The 17,558-nt window shown below is 38.6% G+C and overlaps 1 protein-coding gene across 3 annotated transcripts in view; it reads right to left on the bottom strand.

The window, feature by feature from the left end:
• The window catches only part of EYS (eyes shut homolog), a 724,585-nt gene that overhangs the window by 211,513 nt on the left and 495,514 nt on the right, over positions 1–17,558 (bottom strand). The gene's annotated exons all lie outside the window — the stretch shown is intronic.

Raw genomic sequence — 17,558 nt, 5'->3', positions numbered from 1 at the left:
TTGGAATAAAACACAGTAACAGCAGAAGAAGGTATAACCTGAGGAACTTAAGTGACTGCTAGTCATAAGCCCATCTTTGCTTGGCCCTTAACACTGCAGTAGACCCATTCCTAACACTGACCATGTAGTTAGATTCCTGCAGGTTTAAATAACTGCAGAAACAAAAAACAAAAGGCATTGAGGTAATCATTTTGTACAGAAGCACTACATAAAAACAAAGGGACTCTTTAAAAGGAATATCCCAAAGGGTAAAGCATATGCACATGAATACTTAAAACAAGCTGTCAGAGGTTCACATAAAACATAATCAAACTACTAGGAGATAAAAAAAAGGACTACAGAGACCCTCAAAACCTGGATTGTTTAAATAGCAAGGTACAAAATGTTTATAAAGGCTAAAAGACATAATTTAAAAGTTGAAGTCCTGTCCAAATGAAGAAAATAAGAAGTTATATAAATGTTGGCAGTAAAACCTTGGTAAAGCAGGCCAGGTAAAGAAAAATAAAAAGATCTTGAGGAACAATTTTCTAAAAGCATAATGGCAAGCATTAAATGCTTTTTAAAATCCAACAGGAGCAGTAAGCCTGCCAGAAAGGCTGCAGGGCCAATAGACCATCAAAGTATAAAAGGAGTGTTCAAAGAGATAAGGCTCTAGTAGGAAATGTAAATAAACTCTCCAAATCAAAATTTAATGTAGAGGAGCTTTGGGAGGTTTCCATGCCAGAACCCCTTTTTAGTAGAGATATACCAGAGATCTGTCTCAAATTGAATTATTACTGGAAAATGTTTTATAATGAATTAACAAAGTGAAAAGTAGCAGAAAAAACAAACAAACAGAAAGATAAGTTTCTATACTAAAAATTCTAAAGTAACTTGGTCACCTCTGGATAACAAGGCAGGCTTTCAATAAATGAAGGAAAATGTTAAAATAGAAGCAGAAACATCGGAACTTTCTCAATATGGAGAGTCCCTACAAAATTCCCTCAGCAATCTCCTCTGTGCGTCTGTGTTCTCCAGAATATTCAGAAGTGGCTCAGTGTTTCCTACATTGCTTAGGATAGCAAAAACAAAATCCTTAGAGGAGGATTTCAAAATATGCATAAAATATAAGTAAGAATAATGATACATATGAAAGTTTCTGAACAGAGAGTGACTATATAGATCAGCAATCTGCTCAGGAAAACCCACTATCAAGAAGAATTAGAAGAGTAGTGCACAAATACAGTTTTCAGTTTTTCACAATACAGGACCAAAAGAACAGGAAATTACATAAATCAGCATGAAGATGAAGGCAAACTAAAAGGTGTATTTTTCATATGGCACAAAAATAAGCTGTGAGATTCTGCCATAGGCTGTTGTGAATGGTGTAAGTCTAAATGGGGTCAAAAATAGTCAAATTGATGGAAAGAGATTTTTCCAAAGTAGCCTTTTCTTATCATTTAAGTCATAAAAAGTATCATGGCCTCTAGCCTGTACATTTGCCTTCTTCCTTACCAGACAGTATGACACATTTCATGTTGTGACACCTTCTTGCTCTGTCCAGAGCCTTGCAGTAAAACCACCTGCCCTTTCCTTTAAAAGGAAAAGACATTTTGAAAGACTGAAACTATTTAATAGATTTCTGATGTCCTGGATGAGGTAGATAAAATCTCTCACCTTCCTCCTCTGGCCTTTTCTCTGATTTTGATGTTGCTGTTTAGGCCCAGTGGGTACCAACCATGTCTCCACTCACAACCCCCCCCCGCCACCAGTCTGGGATAGGGAGAAGAAAATCCACCCAAAGTCTCATTGATTGAGACAAGGTCAGGGAGGTCTTCACTCACAAGTGTAGTGAAAATGTTTTGCAAGGGCAAAACCAGACAGGTTCAACTTGTGGAGAAAATAATTAACTTAATCTACCAAGAGAAAGAGAAAACACAACTTAATACCTTCCCTTCTGCTCCTCCCTTCTTCCCAGGCCTGAATCCCTTCGCTGCTGCCCCCAGCTCAGGGCACAGGGGGGGTTTAGGGTCAGTTCCCCACATGGTGTTTCTGCCCCTTTCCTTCTCAGGGGGAGGACTCCTCACGTTCTTCCGCCACACCAATGCAGGGTCCCCCCATGGGAGAGAGTCCTTCATGAACCTATCTGGCATGAGTCTCTCCCATGAGCAGCAGTCCTTCAGGAACAGACTGCTCCACTGTGTTCCTCCATGGGCTGCAGCTGCCGTGTCACCATGGGCAGTGGGGAAATTTCTGCTTGGGCACCTATCGCCCCTCCTTCTTCACCCACCTTGGTGTCTTTGTTCTGGCATTGTTTTATTCTCCTCTCCACTCTGCTCCTCTCCTCTTCCCTCCCCTCCCCTCCCTTCCTCTCCGTGCCTCTCCTCGCCTTGCCTCTCCCTCTCCCTCGCCTCGTCTCGCCTCGCCTGTCCTCTCCCTCTCCCCTCCTCTCCCTCTTCTCTCCCTCTCCCTATCCTCTCCTCGCCTCTCCTCACCTTGCCTGTCCTCTCCCTCTCCCCTCCTCTCCTCTCCTCTCCCTCGCCTCTCCCTCTCCCCTCCTCTCCTCTCCTCGGCTCTCCTTGCCTCGCCTGTCCTCTCCCTCTCCTCTCCCTCTCCTCTCCTCTCCTCTCCCTCTCCTCTCCTCTCCTCTCCTCTCCTCTCCTCTCCTCTCCTCTCCTCTCCTCTCCTCTCCTCTCCTCTCCTCTCCTCTCCTCTCCTCTCCTCTCCTCTCCTCTCCTCAGTTCTCTTCTCTTGCAGGTCTTTCATTTCATGTCACCTTTCTTGTACATGTTTTTCGCAGGGTAGCATCCAGCTTCCCATATCTTCTTGGCCTTGGCCAGAGGAAGGGCTGGAACTGTAACTTGGGGAGCTTCCAGCAGTTTCTCACAGGAGCCACCCCTGTGCGCACACACACACACGCGCACACACACACATCCAAAACACCACTTTACTGACCCAAGACACTTTTAAAAGTGTTCAGTGGATATGGTGTCAAAAACATTCAGTGTTCCAGATGCACAACAGCTGCCTCTGGGTTGCAAGGAAAATTTCCTTTCCCCCATCCCTTCCACCAGATGGCTGAGAGCATCTCCAAGCTTTAAGTAAGAACCTTGTTCTTCTCAGAACTGCCCCAGTTTCCATTCCTCCCGCAGGTTTTCTGACAGGGGCTGCCAAAAGCTTCTCCCAGCCTTGCGGAAAAGGAGAGCCCACTCTCTCCCAGCAGAGCTGCACAAGCACAGCCATGTCTGAAGCATGTCTGAAGCAAGGCAATTTATTTTCCTCTGCTCTGTTCAACTGCTCTGAAATGAAGCAGGCATAGCAAAGCACTGAAATGAATGGGCCTTTCAACCCAGGGGAGGCCTCCTAGAAGCTCACTAAGAGTTCACTGCTTATTTCTTTAGTAGTGAAGTCTTAAGGCTGTTAAGACTTGAAAAGTGACAACATGGAAAGTTGTGTAACTGTTTAAGGGGGCATTTGAAGTCAGGAAAGTTCAGCTGCTGGAACAGGGAGGGTCAGCACTCTGTGTAGCAAATACGTTGTAGAAGATTGCACTGAGGCTTCCTGGAGCGCAGAAAGAAACAAACCCCTCAACCAAGGACTCCCCTCCTCAAAGTTATGGTTCAGATGTAAGAACAGTATTATTTGATATACCATGAGGGCTGACAGACTATTGATATTGATTATGCACAAGAGAAGACTGTCTCTCTTCCTCTGTTGCCCATCACTTTAGCAAGCAAGTAAGTATGATGTGTTACACCCAGCAGTCTGCTTTTGCTGCTGTTATCATGAGAAATTATACAGGTAATCTTTAAAAATGTATTGTCCTATGAAGTGTCACATTTTACAAGAGACATTTGTTACTCTATTTTTTCCTGCATTTTATTAATGGTAAATAATAAAAAAATTCAAATTAACAGGATGCAGGATCTGTTGCAAATTCAATATGATCATGGACAGAAACAATTACACCGAGTTGGAAAATGACATGAGAACCACATAATTGCCTAAAACACCAAGATATTGAACAGCATTTTAATACTGGCTACATAAATTAACTTGTTAGAGATCTGATTACTCCTCTCTCTCTTACTCATTTAAGAAGTTTCACTAATGTTTAATTATATTTGTTTCATGTATGCTTTTAAACAAAAGCCCTTATTCTTGGGATTGCAAAAACAAGCAAGCAAAAACCAGAAAACAAAATGACCCAATAAATCCAAAGGTTAGATAAACTATAGTTTTAACATTTATGACAGTTACTGGGCCTATGTAAGTTTGTTCAAGACTCTGAATGTCAGGTTGGTAGGGAAAATTCACTGCAGCAACCTTTGATCCATTTTGCATACTAAGTAGCAAATTAATAACTTAGTTTGGGAATAACCATTTATCTGCATATTCCTCAAAACACTGTTACTGGTGAACATTTTAACAGCTGTTATAAGTGAATATTTTAACAGTACTGTTTCCTCCTCCACAGACACTGATTAGGCTCCTAATCTTTTCTCCTGCACCGATATGTGCATTTTGATTCCTCTAAAGTAATATTAGAATACATATATACTTCTCCGTTTTGTGATCACAGATCTATCATAAACACTTTGGTCACACAATCACTGGACTTTGGAGTGCTATACTAGCTATAAAAAAACGCCTAGCATGAAGTCTGTTGATAAATACAATCAAAAGTAAGCTTCTATTATTCTGCTGTTTTTGAGAATAGAAAGTCATTTGTGATTAGCAGAGTATTCAAATGTAGACATATAGCTGGCTGTCCTTCCATTTTCAAAAATACATTAATATGCTAACAAAATGTAATACTTGAATTGCCTGAAAATGTCAGGGTCACAGCAACACCAGAAAATTAATTTAATACAATTAACTATTCAGAAACTATGCAGATATGTTTGACATATAGTAACTGTGGTCTTTAAATGCCCTTTATACTTGACAAAAATAAGTATAGATACTTACCTGCTAGGAAAAGTTCACATATATGCCAAACCATTTATTAACAACCCTTACTGACTAGCCCAAATTAGAGATGCTGTTAGGTATAATTAACCTAGAACTGAATTCCTAGTGAAATGATCTTGGATGTTGTCATTTCATACAGATTCATAAATAATATAACTAGGTTTTGGATTATGATTTATATTAAAAAATTATAATTAACTCAGAATGCAAAGAATAGCACAATCTCTTTTCATTTGCGTCTCCCCAAGATAAATTTTATATATCCTAAAAATTCTCACTACAGATATTACAATGTACCAGGATACACTGTTCAGTAATCTTCCACATCTTCATTACTAATGTGAAATAAGTCTCATTTTGCAGTCCAGTTTGTAGAACTCTCTGCAAAAGATTGCAAAACTTTTTGAATTGGAATATTTTAAAAATAAACAAAATGGCCAAGGTAAAAATTTCTGAATACTCTAACAACATTTTTATTTATATTTACTGAGAACACCATAAACAGTTTGGAAAGTAATGCATAATTCCAAGACAAAAATCAACCTGGAGATAAGAGTTTCTCTAACTGAGTTTTGGCTCTTGCTAGTCATCAAAATCATGTGAAATGGTCATAGTGATCTCTGAAATTAAGCAAGTTCTACTCCCAGCTCTGTATTTGCTTCTGCTTCTGCATCTTCTTCTACAACTGAACTTGAGTATCAAACCCACTAAAAATAAATCAGAAAACAAAAACTAATCTTTTTTAAAAAAAGTCTGAATTCTGTGGTTGAATTCATGGTTCTTCGTCCCTAAAAATTTGTTCCTTAATAACCCATGTTTCTGGATTAGATATCAAGTATAGTGCAAAATATCACAAAGGCAAACAGAACATGCTTAATTCAAAAAGGACCAAATTCTGCCTTTGTATAACATTTAGTGAGCACTGAAACTTGCCTGCTGCATTCAAGGCAACATGTTATAGATAGGCATGCACTTTTTCCAGATTTTCCAGGATTTATTTAAAATCAACACCAGTAACTCAGGCATTGACTCAACTCAGTAACTTGACCAAACATGCGAAGACTTTTGGATTTAAACTTTTAAAACATCAATTAATAATCCAAAGACATAAAAATTAAACCTTGCATATTACTCTCATTAATTTCTATAGCAACTAACTAGAAAAATTGGCCTTCCTTTAAGAAGTGTTCTAAAGTAGACAACAGGAAGGTTTTTCTTTTATTTATCTATGCTGTTAGTTTCTTCATTTTCTAATACTTTAAAAATATCTTTCCTACTTAGTTCCAGGGTTTTTGGTTTTGTTTTTGTTTTGGTTTTTTTTTTTATTAGATATTAATGACATTTCAAAATGTGTAGGAAAATGAAAAGTGGAATTGATTTTGAAAACAGAAGTAATAAAAGAAATAACAGAAAGGACTTAAAATATAGGAAAGGAATATTGTTTCAGTTTTTGTACTAGTACTAGTACAGAAATGGGAAGGAAAAATGGAAAGGTACATTTTTAGAATTGCCTACATGCCACCATATAGAAAATAAAATGGACGCTTTACAAAAAACCTGAAATCTCTCCTACATCCTGACCAGTACTGGCCATGAAATTTAACACTGTATAAACCTATGCACAATATCAAAGTTTCATTTAATTGATAGGTTAATATAATAGATGATTTTTTAACTAAAATTGTAATTGTGAGCCAAACATCCAAAACATCATTTTAATTCAGTTATACTAACACAACTAGAAAGTGGTTAAGAAGCAAGTTAAATAAAGATCCATTTTTTTCATCTAACAGCTTCTACTGTATTTTTTAAAATAATTTGTTGCTATTACCCTGAATCTACATTTATCATATCTGCCACAAATACTGAACCTTATCACAAGACCTTTGTGAAGCAAGAATGGCAAAGCATATTAAGATAGACAGAATAGGGGGGAAATAGAATAGGGTCCCCAGTCTGCCTAGACTGATACTGGTTTACAGTTCTTCTCCTCATCTCTCATTTGTTCTAGCATCTCAAATCAGAGGTTACAAAACTTGATACCCTGATAGTTGTCCCCTTATGGGAAATCAACAATTCATGACTTATTCCAGTCTCCTGCACTGCAGGGCAAGGAACTGAGACTGTCCTCTCACCCTGTATTTGTGAGTGGATCAGTAGTGGTCATATACTTCTTGGATTGCTGTGATTTACAGTGGGAATCAGACCTGTCATTTGCCTGATCCCAGACTCTGATGGAACCAGTTCATTTATGTAACAGACATTCACATTGCTCTTGCATCATTTTCTCATTAAAATTGATTGGCAGCATAAAACTTGAGCATAGGTGTTGCTCTGTCAATTTCCTGTGATTCTGCCAGTTTGTTCTGGCTGAGAATGGTAAATTAAACCACAAAGGATTAATTAAAATCGGGAAGTCTGAAAGAATCAAGGGTACCAAGAAACTCCCTTACCATTTTGATGAAAGTTCATCTTTGGCTAAGATTTGCCTTTTAAATTTGCTCCTGCCTTGCAGTTAAGCAAGTGCAATGCTGCTTTTCAGAAATTATATAAAGATACTGAAGAGGAAGGACTTCCTTAAGTTAAATGGCTAGCAACATCTGGCCTTTTTGAAAACAATTTTGGTGTCTCTGTTTATAAGTGTAATGTATAATTCACATACTGTGTTTGCTATTGGAATCTGTAGTAAATTCAACTACTGTAATTTATCTCTTTTAATTATCTCTTGTTAATGTTGTACAATACCTTGACTATAAACAAACTGGATAATATACTGGCCTGAGATCATTAGAAAAAGTAATGTGAAATCTGGAAAACAGGCTTCTGTTTCTTATCTATTACAGATTCTGTCAACTATGGAAATTAACTCATCTCCCTATCAAATCAAATCAAACCAAATCAAATCCTTCACCTTTTCAGAATGGTGCTGAAGTTAAGCATATTGAACACTGTGCTACACTAATATAATGGAGTATTGCAGCACATTTGGAGGAAAGCTGTCCAAATTCCATCACCCTGAACTAGTTTTCAGTCCAACCCAGTTAACTTCAGTACTTCTGGTTCTTTTCCAATCAATAATCAATAGCTCACCTACAAGAGATATTTCATTTTAAGTATATATGTTTATGTTCAGACAGATTTGATGTTACTCACCAGTTGGTTCCAACTCAGGATATTCCATGATATTTAAAGTAAGATTCAGGTTGAAACACTTCTTACTGAATCACAATTGTTGAGTTACAAAAAAAGGGAGGGGTTTAAATAAAGAATTGTACATCTTTTGTCAGAACTAGAAGACATAACAACTTATCTAACTCAAAACCATCTTCATATTAAAGAAATTAATACTCATATGGTGGTAAGACTATCTCCTGGATAAGGAGGAAATACATGTTTCAGAGAGAATGACTGTATTTATCTGAAACACCTGGAGGTCTTTAGAAGGAAAAAATGGCTATAAAAGCTAAAATGTTCCAACAAAATAGGTTTCCCTTTAGTGAATGTAACCTGAGGTATACGGTATTCAGGAGAGGTTTGTTTTGTCAGAGTTGTAAGAAAGTTGAAGAATCTCAGCTGGAGATGATATGAGAAGTATATTTCTTCAAATATTGTTATGGTTTTGTGCTTTCTTATATCATGGATGTACAACTTTTATACATTTCTGCAAGTGGATTGTCTGGTTTTGTATATTGTAAAATACATACGACTTTTTTCCTAGCTCAGTCTCTTTTATGACTGGGAGTGTTTCAATCTAATTAAATGGTAACGCAGAATTTCTCACACAAGATGTAAGGAATATATCAGCTGGCACACTATGCCTTTTAAAAAAAGCCTTCATTTCCCAGAAATAGATCAGAGAATCCTAAGCCTAACAGTCTGCCATATACAAGCTAGAGGAGCAAGTCACACCTGGTATAACTGGGGTTTGCAGTGTTAGTAATGTGGTAATAAAGAGAGCTGCCTGATACACAACAAGTTGTTTATGAACACAAGTGAATTCCAAGGTCACCAAGATGTTAGTCACATGTATTTATGTGATCAGAGGTGTATCTATAGCAGACAGATCACGTAAAAATGCTATGATGCGTGAACATGGTAATGAATCCATAAATTTCCAAAATGCCTTTAATTCTCTTACTATAGGAAGACAAATTTTTCTGTTCCAAAAACAATTTAAAACTTCTACCAATTCTTGATAAGACAACTGACAGGTTACTATATGCTGTTGGCTGCATTGTCTTTCAGCTATGTGTTACTGGCCCTGTGACAAATGTAATGTAATAAGAAAATACATCTTTACTTCATTATACTAGCATAGATTGTGATCAATGGCAGTTTAACTTCAAACAACTGAGAAATGGACCCGTGACCTGTTATGTCATCTCTCCTGAGGGAACAAAAACCTTAAGCAACGGAATGACATAAGCAGTTGGATTCAGCTATTGAATTATTTGGTTTGTTGTTTTGGTTTTTTTTCCAGTTTGAGAATCATAGTTCTGAGAGACTTAATGACAATATGTTTCCCCAGAGCTGTGGCAGATCTTGGTTAAATGTGCAATATCTCCTTTTGTTCTCAATTCTATCTCCCCTCCCTTTGACTCATATACTCTTAATACACTTGTCAAAAGACACACCTCGTCCTTGTCTACAGTCTTTACAAACTTTAGTTGGTATTTATTGTTCCCAGGAAAGCCAGAGTAAACAAAACCATCAACTTTGCATGAACCTACATTATGCCCTAGATGATCTAGAATAGAAATCAAACAATATTGTAAGATCTGGAAGTATGAAGTAGGTTATTAATTTTAACAAAACTGAAAAAAGTATTAAGATAATCAAACATGTATGTCGGCTTCTAAACTACTTCCTTACTTGCTCCTGTCACTCAGACCCTGCAACCAAGTTCCCTCCTCCCCCTCCCTAGCACTGATTTAAGCCTCAATGCTGACTTGCTCTATTCTTCTCAACATGAGATCTTACCTCTTTTATTTTTACTTACAATGTACCTCAGGCTGCTATTCAGGGAAAACAGCACAGGGGCAGCTACTTTCTCTTTCTTAATGTTCTAAGGTTGTTGTATTCTTTCTCTAGCACATTCTGTCACAAAATTTTAAAGGCTTTTGAATCTGTCCAGGTATGGAGATTCCACAGCCTCTCTGGGCAAATTCTGCCACTGCTTAGTCACCCTAAAGATCGAGTATTTTTTCCTGCTCTTCAGATGGCACCTTCTGAGTTTCATTTTGTGCCCATTGCCTCTGGTCCTGTCACATCCTCCCTTTAGACATCTGTACACATTGATGAGTTCCCCCTGAGCCTTCTCTTCTGCAGGATAAGCGGTGCCAGCACAGAGGAAATGCAACAATTCCTTAATCATCATCATGGCCCCTTGCAAGACACCCTGCAGTATGTCCATGACTCTTATACCAGGGAGCCCAGAACTTACACAGCACACCAGTGCTCAGCAGAGGGTAAGGATCACCTCCTTGACCTGCTGGCAGCACTCCTAATGCAGCCCAGAATACCATCAGCTTTCTTTGCTGCAAGGACTCATTGCTGACACGTATTCAGGTTGGTGCCCACCAGGTCCCCAAGGTCCTTCTGTGCAAGAACTCCACATACTCTTTTCTGTAAAAACCCTAAAAATCACAGGATGCCAAGTGATCTCAGACATTTCTTCGTGGGCAAATTTTTGCCATGTTAGTAGAAGACTTTTCACATACTAATTATAGAATTATATAATATCACAGGATAATTTGGCTATTAGAATTTCAGAAACCAAAAGGAATAAACTTTCATTTCAATATAAATACATTCATACACACATGCCTGCTTGTGTGCACACAGACAAAACAGATTTATTATGAGCTCATTCAAGCTGTTAACAGACAGCAGTTTTGCAGCACAGACAAACAGTTTTCTTCATTGTCACAAACTGACTTGAAGGCAAAATCAATAGCCTTGTTTTTCAGGTACTGGGTATAGATGAGCTCACAAATGTCAAACAATATAGGATAATGTGAAAAGCCAGGATATCTCTGCCATTTCAGATTTATATTTACATTTCATCTTATAATTAGCTGATGTGAATTTTGAAACACATTCTATAAGTCTATTTGCATTTAGTTTTTTCATCTCTTTTTCCATACTATTCTGTCTGTGCTGTTAATAAGGCTGTAAAATAGCCTTCTGTTATTTGGAAAGAAAATCTGTGAAAGGAGACAGTGACACAATAAAAAAAAAATTCTGTTTAATGTTACATTCAGAGGAAGGTTCTTTCAGTACTTATATGTATATTTCTCCAAATTAAATAAATAAGTAAATAACAGCACAGTAATGTAGGGAGAAGCTAGGTTAGTAAGTAAGAAGGAGGCTTAAACCACAGAAAAAAGTAGCAGGCACTGACCCTGGGTATGATGTTTTGCATAGTTTTCTTTAATCAAAGAAGATGAAAAGCCACCAAAATAAGAAACATCCCAGGTTTAGGATCCCCAAAATTTGTCTTCACTCCTTTTTGCCTTCAAAAAGAATAGCATTAATACTAACAAAATAAGAAACAAATTATTTTATGCTTATGTTCCCCAAAGTTCCATTTTATTATATGTTTCCTCCTGCTCTGTTCTTTCATCTCCAAATCTCATTTTATTTAAATGAAAGAGCAAAAAATAAGTAATTCAGTAGTAGTTTCATTAAGCTGCCTGTTCCTTTGTTCCTTTCTTGCTTTTATGATGCACACCGAAAGTCAAAAGTTCACAATGTGATCACCATGCTCCTCTTAAAATGGACTCTTTCTTTTTATTACAACAGTTTAGTTGGCTACTACCTTTACAGCAGAGTGCATTTCCTGCTGGCTTGGCAAATGGGTTATTTGACTGTTTTTCAGGCTCAGCTATTTGCTGCATGCCCAATAGGTACATTCAGATACTTGGTTTAGAGTGAAGCCATTAAACAAACAGCACTGAAGGGCTTATTTGCCAGGGATCAGGAATGGCCTCCATTTACTTAGTTTTCTGTAAAAACTGCCTCTGTTACATTGCTTGCAGTTGGGAAAAGAAATTAAACCCCAAAGTGAAATGTCAAAGCTGACAAGATACACAAAGTCAATCCATTGCTAGTGAAATAATGGAATCTTGTATGCAGAAAATCAATGAGAACGAGAGATCCCTGGACTGAGAATGAATGCAGAGAGACATGGCCAACACTATTGGAGAAGTAGATTTCTAGGGGAAATCACACAACTATGAGACTGACTTGGCATGCATAAGAGGAGACCAAACGCTTTTGATATTGATAGAGTCTGTGATCCTCAGCAAAATGTGATTTGTTTTTGTTCACCAAATACACAATCAGCCTAAACTAATATGAATATACCTTATGTTTTAGTTTAATAAATCTACAGGACACTAAAGATACACTAGTTACCCAGATAAACTCTGCAAGGGCCAAACAGGAATCACCATAAATTTAAACAGAGCCTAGACAAAAAAACTACATCTTTTGCTAGAGAATAAGTCACCCCTGTTAGAATGCAAAAATATGATGCATTTCCATGAGAAGCAACTGAGTGAACTCTAGTTAAAAATAAAGTTACAGAGAACAAGCCAGATGACAGGCAACGGGCATAGCAGGGACGTAGCAGGCTGCAGTTAAGCAGAGAAAAGTGAAATTACTGTTAGGAGAACACAACAGAGAACCTGGGCTCACTCAGTGGTGACAGAGAGGAAAATAGGATCAAAGAAGATGGGATTCACCAAACTTCAGAAGGCAGTGAGAGACTAAAAACCCACCAGCAAGTTTATTGTGGATGGAGGAGGATTACATCTAGGCTTTTTTTCCTATTTTGTCTGACATTATACTAAGATTTTATTATGGGATGTTTATTTTCAAGACTTTTGGTCTTCTTTGGTTAAAGAAAACTATACATAATATCATGCCTAGGTAGCTTCCTGTAATTTGGGTCAGACTCTCAACTGTGAACATATTTATGCAGCCATGTGTTAGAATTTCATGAAGAAACTCTGTATTTCATCATTCCCTTCACTAGAAGATTAGAGGAAGCATATATTATGTCATATGTATATAATAGTCATATCACTATTTTGTTCCTGGGGTATCTCTTCTGCCAAAGAATTACTAATGTTCTTCTAATTTACAAAATGATGCGTTCATTGAGAGCTGCCAGGCTGAAACACATCCACATAGTAAAGAGAACTTCATAGTGGCTGTCCAAGAATTTCTTTATAAAGATTATTTTCTTGTGAAACAGTTCTTACCAACTAGTCAGGCATGGCTCTCAGCTCCTTTAAAATATTGAATGATGCCTGGACACACCTTTAAAACATTGAAAAGTCTATTACTTATAAACCTACAAAATAACAATTACACCTAGCACAAGTGTTAAGAGAGAAAACTGTGCTTGATTCCCTGTGAGCATGGTCCCTCTGATGGTACTGAAGTTGAGAGAATAAGGTGGGTTAACCCCAGTTGGCAGGTAAGACCCCTCCAGTTTCTTGCTCACTCCTCCTTCCCAAGAGGATGATGGAAAGAAGGGCAAAAGAGAGCAAATATGTGGTATGAGACAAAGACGGTTTAATAAGTGAACAAAAAATAGAAGAGGAAAAAAACAACCAAGTGATGCAAAGCAATTATTACCATCAGAGTGATGCCCAGCCAGTACCTGAGCAGTGGCTCCTTTGGAAAAAACTTTCCCCTCAGTACTTTTGCTGAGCATGATGTCAATATGGTACAGGGTGCCTTTCAGTTTACAGCAGTCAGATGTCCCCACTGTGTCCTCTCCCAGCTTTGCCCACCCCTGAGTTACTTGCTTGAGGGGCATAAGAAGGCCTCGATGCTGTGTAAACACTGTTCAGCATTGTTTATCCCTGTGTTAGCAATACAGCTTAGGTCACTGCCTAACACACTGCATGGTATGGGATGCTACAAAGAAAATTAGCTCCACCCCAGCCAGACCCAGGGAATCGACACAAATTCAGCAGTTCTCAGACACATGACAAGAATAACTGATGTAATCCTTACTGTGACTCAGTGCATGGAAATAGAAACAACTGTCCCTAACGATGTTATCAAAATACAAGGCAGTACAAACATAATAATGACAGACATGAGAAATAAACCCCCAAACGTCTGTCTCAGAATACTGTAAAAAAAATTGTAAGAGCAAAGATTTTCTTATCATTATCAATTTGGTAAGTACTTTCTAGCACCATGTATACTTTTCTTTACTAACTTTTTTTAGTCAGTGATGGCAACAATTTTCTCCACTTGCCATCCAAGGCATACAACCAGTAAAAGTAATTTTCAATGGGATTTTGCGGGATCTAGCAGTAAATTGTCTTCTTTTTTCCTGAAGAAAAAACTCATAGATTTGCATTTTAATAGGATCAAGGTGTATGCCCAAAACTTCATATTCATGGCATAAACATCTCTGCTGTTGGAGAAAAATCACATATACATGAAATAGGAACAGATAAATATTATTTTTGTCTATTAGAATGTGATAAGAAGTGTGCATAATGTGCTTTTTTCTCATGTAGCTTGAATTTTGTGGTTAAGCTGCTACATTTACAGCCTAAACATTTACTGTTATCCCAATTAAGTCAACAGATGAGTAAACTGATAGCTAAAGGAGATCTACTCTTGAATTTAACTGTGTTACAGGGAGTGCACTAAGAAACACAAAGATTTACGCATTCTCATCAAGTGCAGGAAGAACCAGTCTGCAAGAGATGAATCTACAATTCCTAAACACATAAAGAAAGAGTGGGCAACTAATCTATTGAACAGTAGATTCATAGGGTCATTTGGGTAATTATTGCACTAGTTATCTGACAGGTGCCTACATTCTGTTAAATAAGTTTCTGCCTTGTCAAATGGGTCATAGTCTGGTTTTTCCTGAAAAAAAAGGGTCCTACCTAAACTACATGGAAATAATTGCTGTTGCATAGTTGCCTTTTAGATTTATATCATCAACTTTTACAACTTTTTTTCCTGTATCACCACAGGAACTACAAAGGAAGATTACAGGCCACTAAATATCTGCTGGTATACATAGGCAATATAACTTTTCTGAGAGGTAAACCTTAGATCTCCTCTGTTCTCCTTTTATTGTTTATAGGCAGAGAGTAGTGGCCACCATTTGAGTCTCAGATTTAATTCTGCCTTGGAAAAAAGACTGAAAGTGAAGGGTAAACTAAAGTGAGGAACTACAAAAATTCAGTTGGGGGCTGTACATTAATTGTCTGTGTGAAAACAATTTTTTTTTTTTTTTTCACAGATAAGCATGTCTGTATAAGTTTCAAGTCTGCCACCAAGCTGCTTATAGAGGGCCCCAGAATAAATGTATGCAATGCATTTTTACAATCTATCCTCCCAAGCTTTGAGAGGCTGCTTGGGAACAGCAGCCTCTGTTCAGTTCAGTCGGTGTTTGGAAGGAACTCAAAGTGATCAGAGGACACATATCTAGGATGCAAGCTCTGAAGAGCACTGCAACGTTAAGTCACTTCACTATGGTTTCTTTAAGCTTCAAGTTTTGCTGGAAGCTACTAATACCAAACATCTCCTAAGGGCTCACAACAGCTATCTGCTAACTGCTAAAACCTTACTTCTCACTTATCATCAACCAGACATACTGAAATTTTCCAAGAAGGATCTCAAAGAGTCACACAGAGGATTTACTGAAATGTCATCTTCACAGATGATGCCATCTGTTGAGTTCCAGTGTTTCTAGACAGAGAAAATAGTTTCTTTTTGTTGTGTGTATAACGTGGTGAAAACCCTATACTTACAATTCTCAAGGGTATATGTCTTATGAACTTCATTGATTTCCAAGATGTCAATATGAAGGTATAGCTCCATCAAACACCACAGATTCTGTGTAGCAGACTGCCTGAAAGTGTTCTCCATCCCTTAATGCTGTTTGCTGCCACTTTCGAGGCATCACTTTTTAAAAAGCTGCATCAAGAGTGGACCATGAACAGTAGGCAAACAAAGGTGAAATATCTGCAAAGGACATTGCCACATTCCCAGCTAAGCCAGACAATTTGTGAACATGGAAGGCTTTTGGATGAGGGCTGAATATGCTCAGCAGAAGATCTGACCTGGGAAAAACTGACAGGTCACTGTAGTAGGTGTCAGCCTCCTGAGGGGTGCAGGAGGCCCGATCAGTAGACTAGACCCACTTCATAGGCAAGTCTGCTGCCTCCTGGGGGCCAGAGTAAAGGATGTCATAAGTAAACTTCCCACCCTGGTGAGGCCTTCAGACTATTGCCCATTTTTGGTCTTCCAGGTGGGTAGTGATGATGTGGCATCAAGATCAACGAAAGGAAATAAGAGAGTTTTCAGGGCTCTGAGGCAACCAGTTAAGGGACCTGGTGCACAAGCTGTGTTCTCCATACTTCTAATGATGGCAATGGATGAGGGAACTAACAGGAAGAGTCAACAGATTTATTCATGGCTCAGGGACTGGTGTCACTGGTAGGGCTTTGGGTTCTTTGACCATGGAGCAGTATATGCATCACTATGCCTGCTGGCAAGAGATGGGGTACACCTATCTCAGCATGGGAAAAGGACCTTGTTACAGGATTTAGCAGCCCTCATTGAGAAGGCTTTAATATAGGTTTGAAGGGGAAAGGGGATAAAACCAGGCTCACTAGAGATGAGTCTAAAGATGGCCTTCAGTCTGCTGTCCCACTCGAAGTGAGAAATGGTGATATACATTGGGACAACAAAAACACAGGGCTCACTAATAGGTTAGCAGACATGAAAGTGTCTGGGAATGGTCAAATACCAAAAGTGAAAACTAATTGCCTGACTCCCTCTCTGAAGTGTTTACAAACCAATGCACAGGGTATGGAGAATAAGCAGGAGGTGTTGGAGATCTGCATTAGGTTGCATGGCTATGATGTAATTGCAAGCACTGAAATGTGGTGGGACAGCTCCCATGACTGGAATGTTGTTATGGATAGCTACGCACTATTTAGGAAGGACAGACTGAAAAGGTGAGATAGTGGTGCTGCTCTTTACATGTGAGAGCAACTGGAATGTTCTGAGTTTCATACAGGGGGAGAAATAGAAGAGGTTGAAAGCTTGTGGGTAAGAATTAGGGGTCATCTCTAAGCACATGGAAGAGAAGAAGGTTATCAGAAGTAGTCAGCTTGTATTTACCAAAGGCAAATGCTTGAAAGAGTCCAGCAGAGCCTCCAAGATGATTAAGGGAGTGGAAAATCTCCCTAGTGAGGAAAGGTTGAGGGAACTGGGTCTCTTCAGCTTGGAGGAGAATGAGGGGTGACCTCATTACTGTTTATAAACACGTAAAGGAAGAGAGCCAGGAGGATGGAGCCAGGGTCTTCCCAATTATGCCCAGTTCCAGGACAAGAGGCAATGGATATAAGCTTGCACATAGGAGGTTCCATATAAGCGTGAGGAGAAATTTCTTTACTGTGAGGGTGACAGAGCACTGGAAGAGGCTTTCCAGGGAGGTTGTGGTGTCTCCTTCTCTGGAGACATTCAAAACCTACCTAGGTGCAGTCCTACGTGATCCCCTGTAGGTGACCCTGCTCTGTCAGGGAGGTTGGAATAAATGATCTTTT

The sequence above is a fragment of the Heliangelus exortis genome, chromosome 3 (assembly GCF_036169615.1).
Source record: "Heliangelus exortis chromosome 3, bHelExo1.hap1, whole genome shotgun sequence".
Taxonomy (NCBI): domain Eukaryota; kingdom Metazoa; phylum Chordata; class Aves; order Apodiformes; family Trochilidae; genus Heliangelus; species Heliangelus exortis.
This window is presented reverse-complemented; position numbering and strand designations above follow the sequence as displayed.